This window comes from Podarcis raffonei, chromosome 7 (assembly GCF_027172205.1).
Source record: "Podarcis raffonei isolate rPodRaf1 chromosome 7, rPodRaf1.pri, whole genome shotgun sequence".
Taxonomy (NCBI): domain Eukaryota; kingdom Metazoa; phylum Chordata; class Lepidosauria; order Squamata; family Lacertidae; genus Podarcis; species Podarcis raffonei.
In genome coordinates, this window is record NC_070608.1 from 38,126,619 (window position 1) to 38,137,064 (window position 10,446).

Consider the following 10,446-nt stretch of genomic DNA (forward strand, 5'->3'; position numbering starts at 1 on the left):
CAACAACTCCAAAATGTCAATTATATTCCTTGTATTGTCAGATAAATGTCTGCCTGGAAGAAAGCCTGCCTGGTCCTTATGTATTACTTCAGCTAACACTTTTTTAAGTCTATTAGCTAAAATATCTGCAAAAATTTTGTAATCCACATTTAAAAGGGAGATGGGACGGTAGTTCTTTAGTTGTGTCTTTTCAGATTCTGTCTTGTGATGTATGTGATGTATGTGATGTATGTGATGTATGCTTCTTTCCACGACTCCGGCGCCTTCTTTCCTTCCATAATCTCATTGCAAACCTCCTTTAATGGTTGAACTAAATAGTCTTTCAAAGTCCTGTAATACTTGGAGGTTAGCCCGTCCGGCCCTGGAGACTTGCCCAATTGCATATTCTGAATGGCACCTTCAATTTCTTGTTCTGTAATTTGATAGTTTAATGTTGTCTTATTTTCTTGAGATATTTTTTGTAATCCATTGGTTCTTAAAAATTGATCTATGTCGGTTTCTTTCTGCGGCCCTTGCGTGTAGAGTTGTTTAAAATATCTCTGGAAACACCTTCTAATCTCCACCGGGTTCTGTATATTTTCCCCTTCAATCTCAAGATTTGTAATCGTATTTAACTTCTGTCTTTTTTTCAATTGCCACGCTAATAGTTTTCCACATTTATTAGCTGACTCAAAAGTCTTTTGTCTCATTTGTTTAATTTTCCATTCTACTTCTTGGTTAATCAGTTTCATATATTGTACCTGATATAACTTAATTTCTCTTAAAATCTCTTTTGAGTTTGGTTTTGATCTTAGCTTCTTCTCTCCTTCTTTTATTTTCTCCAAAATTTTCCCTTTTTTCTCATTTTGAGATCTCTTTTTTATTACATTCTGTTGAATCAAGAACCCTCTCATGACCGCTTTACTTGCGTCCCAGATTACTCTTTTTTCCACCGTAGTTTTCAGATTTACCTCAAAGTAGTCTCTCAAGGTCTTTTGGGCCTTCCTTACAATCTCTTGATCTCTTAGCAAGGTGTCATTCATCCTCCATCTGAAGGAACCGATGGGTGTTAGTTTCATTTCCATCCTTACCGCATTATGGTCGGAGCAGGTTTTTGGGCAGATTTCCACCTTTTTTATCTTAGGTGCCAGTCCTCTAGTTATCCATATTTGGTCAATCCTAGTCCATGTCATTTTGGCTTCAGAAAAAAAGTCCCTTCTCTACCTAGGGGGTTTTTGGTTCTCCAAATGTCAATCAAGTCCATATTGTCAGTCAGTTCAAAAAAAGTTTTCGGTAGTCTGCCCTCTTTCATTACAGTCTGTCTTTGTGCTTTATCCATGTTCGTAGATACCACTCCATTCATGTCTCCCATCATAATGATGTTATTATAGTCCATAAAGTCCATCATTGTCTCATGCAACTTCTTGTAAAACTCCGATTTCCCCTCATTTGGTGCATAGATTCCTAGAATCAAAAATTTTTCTCCTTGGGTTTGGATTTCAATTGCCAAAATTCTTCCCTGTTCATCTTTAAAAAGAAATTTTGGTGATAGGCTTTCTTTTGCATAAATAGCCACTCCTCTCTTCTTTACTTTGTCTGATGAAATAAATTCTTGGCCTAGTTTTTTATTAATTAACACTTTCCTGTGAAGCCTAGTCACATGTGTTTCCTGCAAACAAATTATGTCCAATTGTTCCTTTTTTAATAAATGAAAGATTTTCCTCCTCTTTTCAGGGGAATTCAAACCGTGGATATTCCAACTTAGTAGTTGCAGAGACATGTTGAAATAGTTCTATTTTCCTCCTGTTGCTCCCAAAAGTGGTGTCTCTTCCTCCGGATCTTTCAATCCCCCAGGTGTAGGTATTGAGCTTAATAGTCCAGGTCCTAAGTCTCTTGATTCTTCTTCAATCCCTTTCTGAAGGTCTTCTCCGTAATCCTTCAAGAATTTTTCCTTGTCTTCTACAGATTTGATTTTAACTTTTTTCCCTCTAAAGGTAAAAGACATCCCCTGGGGGAATTCCCATCTGAAGATAATTCTGTTACTTCTCAGTAGTGTCACCAAATCTCCGTAGTTCGCTCTGAGGTCAAGTAAATGCTTCGGGATATCCTTGTAAATTTCCACCCTTGAGTCTTTGATCTCTATAGGCGTCTTAAAGTGCGCATTCAGAATCTTATCTCTTTCTTCCTTCGTTCTGAGGGAGATCAGACAGTCTCTCGACTTAATCTTCCTCCCTCCCTTTCCCAATCTGAATGCACTTACAATTTTAAAGTCCTTCTCTTCTTCCAGAGACCAAAATTCTGCAAATTCCTTTGTCAAATAATTAGTTAGGTCCTCTTTATCAAGTTCTGGTACTGACCTTATTCTCAGGTTATTTTCTTTATTTTTTAACTCTATCATAGACAGAAGTGCCTGATGTTCCCCTATCTGTTTACGCATAGGTTTAATTTCTTCTTGAACTTCCTCAACTTTCTGCTTAGCCTCCTCAGCTGTTTTACGGTTTGCAGTAGTGTCTTCCACTAGTTTCCCAATGGTTTGCGCATTTAGGTTGACTTGCTGAGTCAGATTGTTGATACTAACAGTATTTTGGTCTATTTTAGCTGACTGATCGGTCACTTGGTTGCTTAAACCCTCCAATTTTTCAAAGATTTTATTTAACACTGAGGTAAAGTCCCCTCCTGAGGCCATTCCTTCAGGCCTAGTTTGGTCTAAGTCTTCCTCTTGTGTCACAAAAATCGTGGGAACAGATGATCTGCGTAGCTGTGAAGTTATAGTAGTCTGCAATGTTTTGGCTTTAGCTGATCTTGTCTTCCCACTCATCCCACTTTTTGTCTAAGCGTCAAGGTCAGTCCCACAGTCTGCTTTTCTCATGAAAATCCCCAAATCCACAGATGGAAAATTCCCCCAGTATATTGTCAAACTTCAATGCTCCACTAGAGGGACACTATGTTCAGAAATGTCGCAGTTAGTAAAAGTTTTCCCCAAAGTCACGAAGTGCCCCCAACAAAATAACAGTAGCCAGTTACCAGAAGACCCTCAGAATCGTTTTACTCCTTTAAATTTTCACAAAGTTACTCTTGGAGAGTTACCATGTCCCAAAAAGAGAAGTGCGAGATACAAAATGACAGTTCCAAACAGCCTTCTAATTCCAGAGTTGACAGCCCGGTAACCGGGGGTCCAGTTATTTTATAGATCCAAAAACAAAGAGGAAAGAGTCAATTTTCACCTTCTCCACCCCAAATAAATTGAGGTGGGGTCTTCTGCTTGATGTGGAAGTTTAATTCTTTTAAACTCCCAGTTTCCAAAACATAGGTTGTTTAAACGTCGTTGCTTTAGTCTTTAAACAAAGCCGAGAGACGGACTTCCTGATTGCGTCTCCCGCTTGTATGCCAAATTAATTTATTTTTAGTCCTAATTTGATCACCTACTCACGGGTAGTAGTTTTCTTTCAGCCGAATGGTCCCAGGAAAAGGGTCAGCGCTCACCGACAGCAGCTTTGCGGCTTCACTCCGCAAAAAGAGCGATTGACTCACAGCACCGCGCCAGCCCCGACACGTTCTGGAGCCCCTTGCGGGGTCCCTTTGCATTTTCGGGGGGCGCTGAAGGTGCCCGCCGAGTCCCACGACCACAGGCTATCACTGCCTGTGGGTTTCCGACAAGGGTCTCCGCTTCGCCGTAGCGGACGACCCGTTTCTGCGGAGCTTCCCCTTCAGAAGTGAAAGGGGACCGCCATTGCCGTTCGCGCCGCCCCCGGAAGTCTGTTGCGACCTCATCCTGTAAGGCAGAATATGGGAGCCTGTCGCTAGCATGCAATGAAATCATGTGGTTTATACAGATACTAAAAGATCTAGATTGTAAAGTAGATTTGCCTATCCAAGTGTATGAAGATGGCCAATCGTGCATTGCTTAGCGGGCTCGGAAAGAATGAAATCCGCATCAAAACATATTGCTATCCGTCATGCGAATGTGAGAGATTGTGTACAGAATGGGGTAATCAAATTGGTGTATTGTCAATCACAAGATAATATTGCTGATTTGTTTACCAAGCCTTTGCCAGCAACATGTCACAATGAATTGATGACAAAACTGGGTTTATGTATATAGTGTATGTATGTATTGTATGTATGTATTGTTTCTGTTGGGGTTTTTCGCATTTAAGAAACAGAAGGGGTGTCACGGCTAAAATGGCCGCTGTTTCTTTAATGCTTAAAAAAGCTGGGTCAGCATGAGTCAGTGGCCTGCACCGGGTTGTATATATAGAGTGAGAAATGTTAGTTTGGTGTTGGGTTGGTTTTGTTGGTTGGTGAAAGCTGGTAGTGTTGATGTGTACAGTTGGTCAGTCGCTTTTGTAGAAAGACTTTTAAGAATAAAAGCAGAAAGTACTCTGCAAGGATACTTTTCACATGGACTCTTTTATGCCGACAAGGGTCCAATGACCAGGCTGAGGCAACAAAGGGAGGTCAGAACCCCCCCTTTTTTTTTACAAACACTGACAGCATCTCAGGTGTTCTCAGAAGATTAGTAAACGTTATACGTGAGTTGAATAGAAAGAGAAGCACTGGCATATTACTCTCTCTTGATGCCTTTGGATAGAATTGATTCGTTGTTTTTGTCATGCCTGCTAAACAAATTGAAATTTGGATCTAAGTTCTTGCACCTCATTAAGTAACTAAACTACAAATCAAAGGCAATCATTTCAATCAATGGCTTTGATGCTCAGGCTATAGATCTCTCAAGTGGCACCAACACGGCTGCTCTCTGTCACCATTGTTGTTTGCATTGGTCATAGAGGTACTAATCATCCAACTACAGAAAGACACTTCCATAGAGGGGGTCATCCTGTGGGATGAGGTACACAAAGTGAATATGTTTGCAGATAACACCCTCTTATTTTTGCAAAATCCAATAACAGCCCTTGAGCCACTTAAGCAACAGTTAGAAAGGTATCACAGGGTAGCAGGATTGCAAACTGACTATTCTAAATTTGCCCTCCTTCCTATCAATTTAGACGACACTATGAGAGACTGGTTACTAGTTAACTCTCCATTTGTCATAATGCATGGAGAATTTAAGTACTTAGGTATTAGCCTTACTGCAGATACAAGACAACTGGGATGTAGAAACTATAGGGGACTGAATAAAGGCATTCAACAAGAACTTAGGAAATGGATACATCTCAGCCTTAGCTGGCTTGGGCGAATACCTGTGGTTAAAATTTCAGTGTTACCTAAATTCCTATTTTTTTTTCAAGTTTTGCCTATTCCCATCTATCCTCTTCAGCTAAAGAGATGGCAAAAGAAACTCAATGTGTTTGTGTCGGGATTCTTGCCTTTAGATTCCTGCACACCTTTTGCATCTCAGAAAGCACACAAAAATTTGCATGACCCAGTTTTCTATGCAGTTCATGTACACACCCCTTATGAACCGACAAATTCTCCTGAACCATCTGAGCTGCTTTAAGAGACTTGTCCTGCATTACATACAGCCCATTTCCATCTTTGCATGGCCACATACCTGAGTTCCATTCTTTATCAGACAACCATCCTGCATGAACTTAACACTATACCCTGCATTAATCAAACAGCTTACAGACAGTAAACAATAGTCCAAACTGCTGACAAACAGAGTCTCTGGTAGAGTAGTGTTCAAACACCGCAGGAAACATATTCCCTGGCCATCAATCTTGCTTCTACGACCATCAGCAAGATAAATTGAGTCTTTTCCGTCGGCTGGCTTCCCCAGGGTCTTAAAGTCATCCCGACTCTTGCAGATAATCCTGCTGCTGCCAGAGTCCAGCAACCATGTTCCTCGAGGTATCTTCCTCTCCTCTCAAGAAAATGCAGACACAAGTTGAGCAGAATGCGTGTTCTTCTTCCCTGAAGAGAACCCCTTCTGCTTATGTTTCTGCGTCGATTGCTGTCTCTGCTCCATGTCGTCTCCTGGAGGTTTTGCCCTGCATTGACATTGGAGATGCCCGGGTTGGTTGCATCTATAGCACCTCCTCACTGCCATGGCCAAGTCCAAACCTTGGTGTTGCTCCATTGGCAGATTCTGGCGCTGGCCCCCTCAGCTGCAACTTCTCTGCCCTTGGAGTTCAGCCTGTCTATCTGACCTTCTTTCAGCTTCTTCGGTCAATCTTCCGACAACATACTCAAGGGTCAGACCTCAGGGACGCATACTCTCCATGCTGTTAATCACGGGCAATCAGTTTCAGGCAAACTTGAAAGGATAATGTATGTTTGGTCAGTCTCATCATAACGCTTACCTCTCTGCTGTAGTTGAAGAAACAGAGATTTCAGCGTTTGAAGATGAGTTGCCAAACTCTCAACTTCTTTCATAACTGGCCTTCTGGTCAGAGAAATTATAGTTCCAGCAGTTTCTCTGACATGCATTGTCCTTAATTCTAGCACTCAAACACTGTGCTGGCATTTGCTACATGCAATAACAGAGTTGCTCAAACACAGCATAATTTGGGCACGAGCCCTTTCATTCACCCCTTCATGGATCACTGCCTTGCCGTGGCGAAGGGGCTTGAAGAACTCAGAGAAGCTATGAACTACGCCGAGCAGGGCACACAAGATGAACAGGTCATAGTGGAGAGTTTTGACCAAACGTGATCCACCTGGAGGAGGAACCGGCAAGCCACTCCAGTATCCTTGCCAAGAAAACTCCATGGACAAAGACAACAGGCATATAAAAGTTATGACGCTGGAAGATGAGCCCCTCAGGTCAGAAGGCGTCCAACATGCTACTGGGGAAGAGCGGAGGGCAAGTACAAGTAGATCCAGAGCTGATGAAGCGGCTGGGCCAAAGCCGAAAGGATGCTCAGTTGCGGATATGCCTGGAAGTGAAAGGAAAGTCCAATGCTGTAAAGAAAAATATTGCATAGGAACCTGGAATGTAAGAACCATGAGCCTAGGTAAGTTGGAGGTGGTCAAAAATGAGATGGCAAGAATAAATATTGACATCCTGGGCATCAGTGAACTAAAATGGACGGGAATGGGCGAATTCAGTTCGGATGACCATCACATCTACTACTGTGGGCAAGAAACCCGTAAAAGAAATGGAGTGGCCCTCATAGTCAACAAAAGAGTGGCGAAAGCTGTACAGGGATGCAATCTCAAAAATGATAGAATGATCTCGATACGAATCCAAGGCAGACCTTTTAACATCACAGTAATCCAAGTTTATGCACCAACTACTGGTGCTGAAGAAACTGAAATTGACCAATTCTATGAAGACTTACAACACCTTATAGAAGTGACACCAAAGAAGGATGTTCTTCTCATTATAGGGGATTGGAATGCTAAAGTAGGGAGGCAAGAGATAAAAGGAACAACTGGCAAGTTTGGCCTTGGAGATCAAAACGAAGCAGGGCAAAGGCTAATAGAGTTCTGTCAAGAGAACAAGCTGGTCATCACAAACACGCTTTTCCAACAACACAAGAGACGACTCTACACATGGACATCACCAGATGGGCAACATCGAAATCAGATTGATTATATTCTCTGCAGCCAAAGATGGAGAAGCTCTATACAGTCAGCAAAAACAAGACCTGGAGCTGACTGTGGCTCAGATCATCAGCTTCTTATAGCAAAATTCAAGCTTAAACTGAAGAAAGTAGGAAAAACCACTGGGCCGGTAAGATACAATCTAAGTCAAATCCCTTATGAATACACAGTGGAAGTGACGAACAGGTTTAAGGATTTAGATTTGGTGGACAGAGTGCCTGAAGAACTATGGATGGAGGCTCGTAACATTGTACAGGAGGCAGCAACGAAAACCATCCCAATGAAAAGGAAATGCAAGAAAGCAAAGTGGCTGTCCAATGAGGCCTTACAAATAGCGTAGGAGAGAAGGCAAGCAAAATGCGAGGGAGATAGTGAAAGATACAGGAAATTGAATGCAGATTTCCAAAGAATAGCAAGGAGAGACAAGAAGGCCTTCTTAAACGAGCAATGCAAACAAATAGAGGAAAACAACAGAATGGGAAGAACCAGAGATCTGTTCAAGAAAATTGGAGATATGAAAGGAACATTTCGTACAAAGATTACCATAATAAAGGACAAAAGTGGTAAGGACCTAACAGAAGCAGAAGACATCAAGAAGAGGTGGCAAGAATACACAGAGGAATTATACCAGAAAGATATGGATGTCTCGTACACCCCAGGTAGTGTGGTTGCTGACCATGAGCCAGACATCCTGGAAAGTGAAGTCAAATGGGCCTTAGAAAGCACTGCAAATAACAAGGCCAGTGGAAGTGATGGTATTCCAGCTGAACTATTTAAAATTTTAAAAGATGATGCTGTTAAGGTGCTACACTCAATATGCCAGCAAATTTGGAAAACTCAGCAGTGGCCAGAAGATTGGAGAAGATCAGTCTACATCCCAATCCCAAAGAAGGGCAGTGCCAAAGAATGCTCCAACTACCGCACAATTGCACTCATTTCACACGCTAGCAAGGTTATGCTTAAAATTCTACAAGGAAGGCTCAAACAGTATGTGGATCGAGAACTCCCAGAAGTGCAAGCTGGATTTAGAAGAGGCAGAGGAACCAGAGACCAAATTGCAAACATGCGCTGGATTATGGAGAAAGCTAGAGAGTTCCAGAAAGACATCTACTTCTGCTTCATTGACTATGCAAAAGCCTTTGACTGTGTCGACCACAGCAAACTATGGCAAGTTCTTAAAGAAATGGGAGTGCCTGATCACCTCATCTGTCTCCTGAGAAATCTCTATGTGGGACAAGAAGCTACAGTTAGAACTGGATATGGAACAACTGATTGGTTCAAGATTGGGAAAGGAGTACGACAAGGCTGTATTTTATCTCCCTGCTTATTTAATTTATATGCAGAATACATCATGCGAAAGGCTGGGCTGGATGAATCCCAAACTGGAATTAAGATTGCCGGAAGAAATATCAACAACCTCAGATATGCAGATGACACAACCTTGATGGCAGAAAGTGAGGAGGAATTAAAGAACCTTTTAATGAGGGTGAAAGAGGAGAGCGCAAAATATGGTCTGAGGCTCAACATCAAAAAAAACGAAGATCATGGCCACTGGTCCCATCACCTCCTGGCAAATAGAAGGGGAAGAAATGGAGGCAGTGAGAGATTTTACTTTCTTGGGCTCCATGATCACTGCAGATGGTGACAGCAGCCACGAAATTAAAAGACGCCTGCTTCTTGGGAGAAGGGCAATGACAGGCCTAGACAGCATCTTGAGAAGTAGAGACATCACCTTGCCAACAAAGGTCCGTATAGTTAAAGCCATGGTTTTCCCAGTAGTGATGTATGGAAGTGAGAGCTGGACCATAAAGAAGGCTGATCGCCGAAGAATTGATGCTTTTGAATTATGGTGCTGGAGAAGACTCTTGAGAGTCCCATGGACTGCAAGAAGATCAAACGCATCCATTCTTAATGAAATCAGCCCTGAGTGCTCACTGGAAGGACAGATCGTGAAGCTGAGGCTCCAGTACTTTGGCCACCTCATGAGAAGAGAAGACTCCCTGGAGAAGACACTGATGCTGGGAAAGATGGAGGGCACAAGGAGAAGGGGGCGACAGAGGACGAGATGGTTGGATAGTGTTTTCGAGGTTACCGGCATGAGTTTGACCAAACTGCGGGAGGTAGTGGAGGACAGAGGTGCCTGGCGTGCTCTGGTCCATGGGGTCACGAAGAGTCGGACACGACTAAACGACTAAACAACAACAACAACCTTTCATTCAGCCATCTTTTCTCATCAGAGTCCCGGCTCGAAACCTCAGTTTCAACACAGTCGCACAAACCATCTCTTAGCAACTGTTGCATTTTTATCAACCAACTCAGCCAGTTGCTTTCTCAGAGAAGTTCAGAAGGACTGCCTCCCCCAAGATTTATGACTTGGGAAGACTGGAAATCTGCCATCTCTGCTGGTGCTTGGTGAGCCCCTTCTGTGGGGCCTCCAGCAATCTCTTCTGACTCTCTCTTTAAAGTCTGACTGGACGGTCCTGGGTGGCACTCACCAGCTTCTAGCTGCTGCCTCTGTTGACCCTCAGGTCCCGCCTGCCTCTGCAACTGGTGTAGCCACTCTGTGAGTCACCTACTGTGGTCCTCTAGCAGTTCAAACTGTTCCAGTAGCTGACACTGAGTGGTTTCCTCATCCTCAGATCCTAGCCACTCCAGCGTCGCTGCAGACAGTTACAGCTTGCCACCAACTCCTCCAACACACAGCCACTGACTCCATACACCACCAGGACTCACCAGCTCCCTGCTCAGATGCTGTCAGTTGTTTTGCACTCTGCACACGCTCAGAAACACTGGGCCCATAACCTGTCAGTGTTTGAAAAAGAAAATGTTCTGACCTCCTTTTTACTCCTTTGCCTAGTCCTCAGACCTTAGTTGGCACAAAAGAGTCTTTGAGAAAGAGTATTCTTTCAGAGTATTGCTGCTTTTATTCTTAAAAAGTCTTCTTTTCCAACCACGACT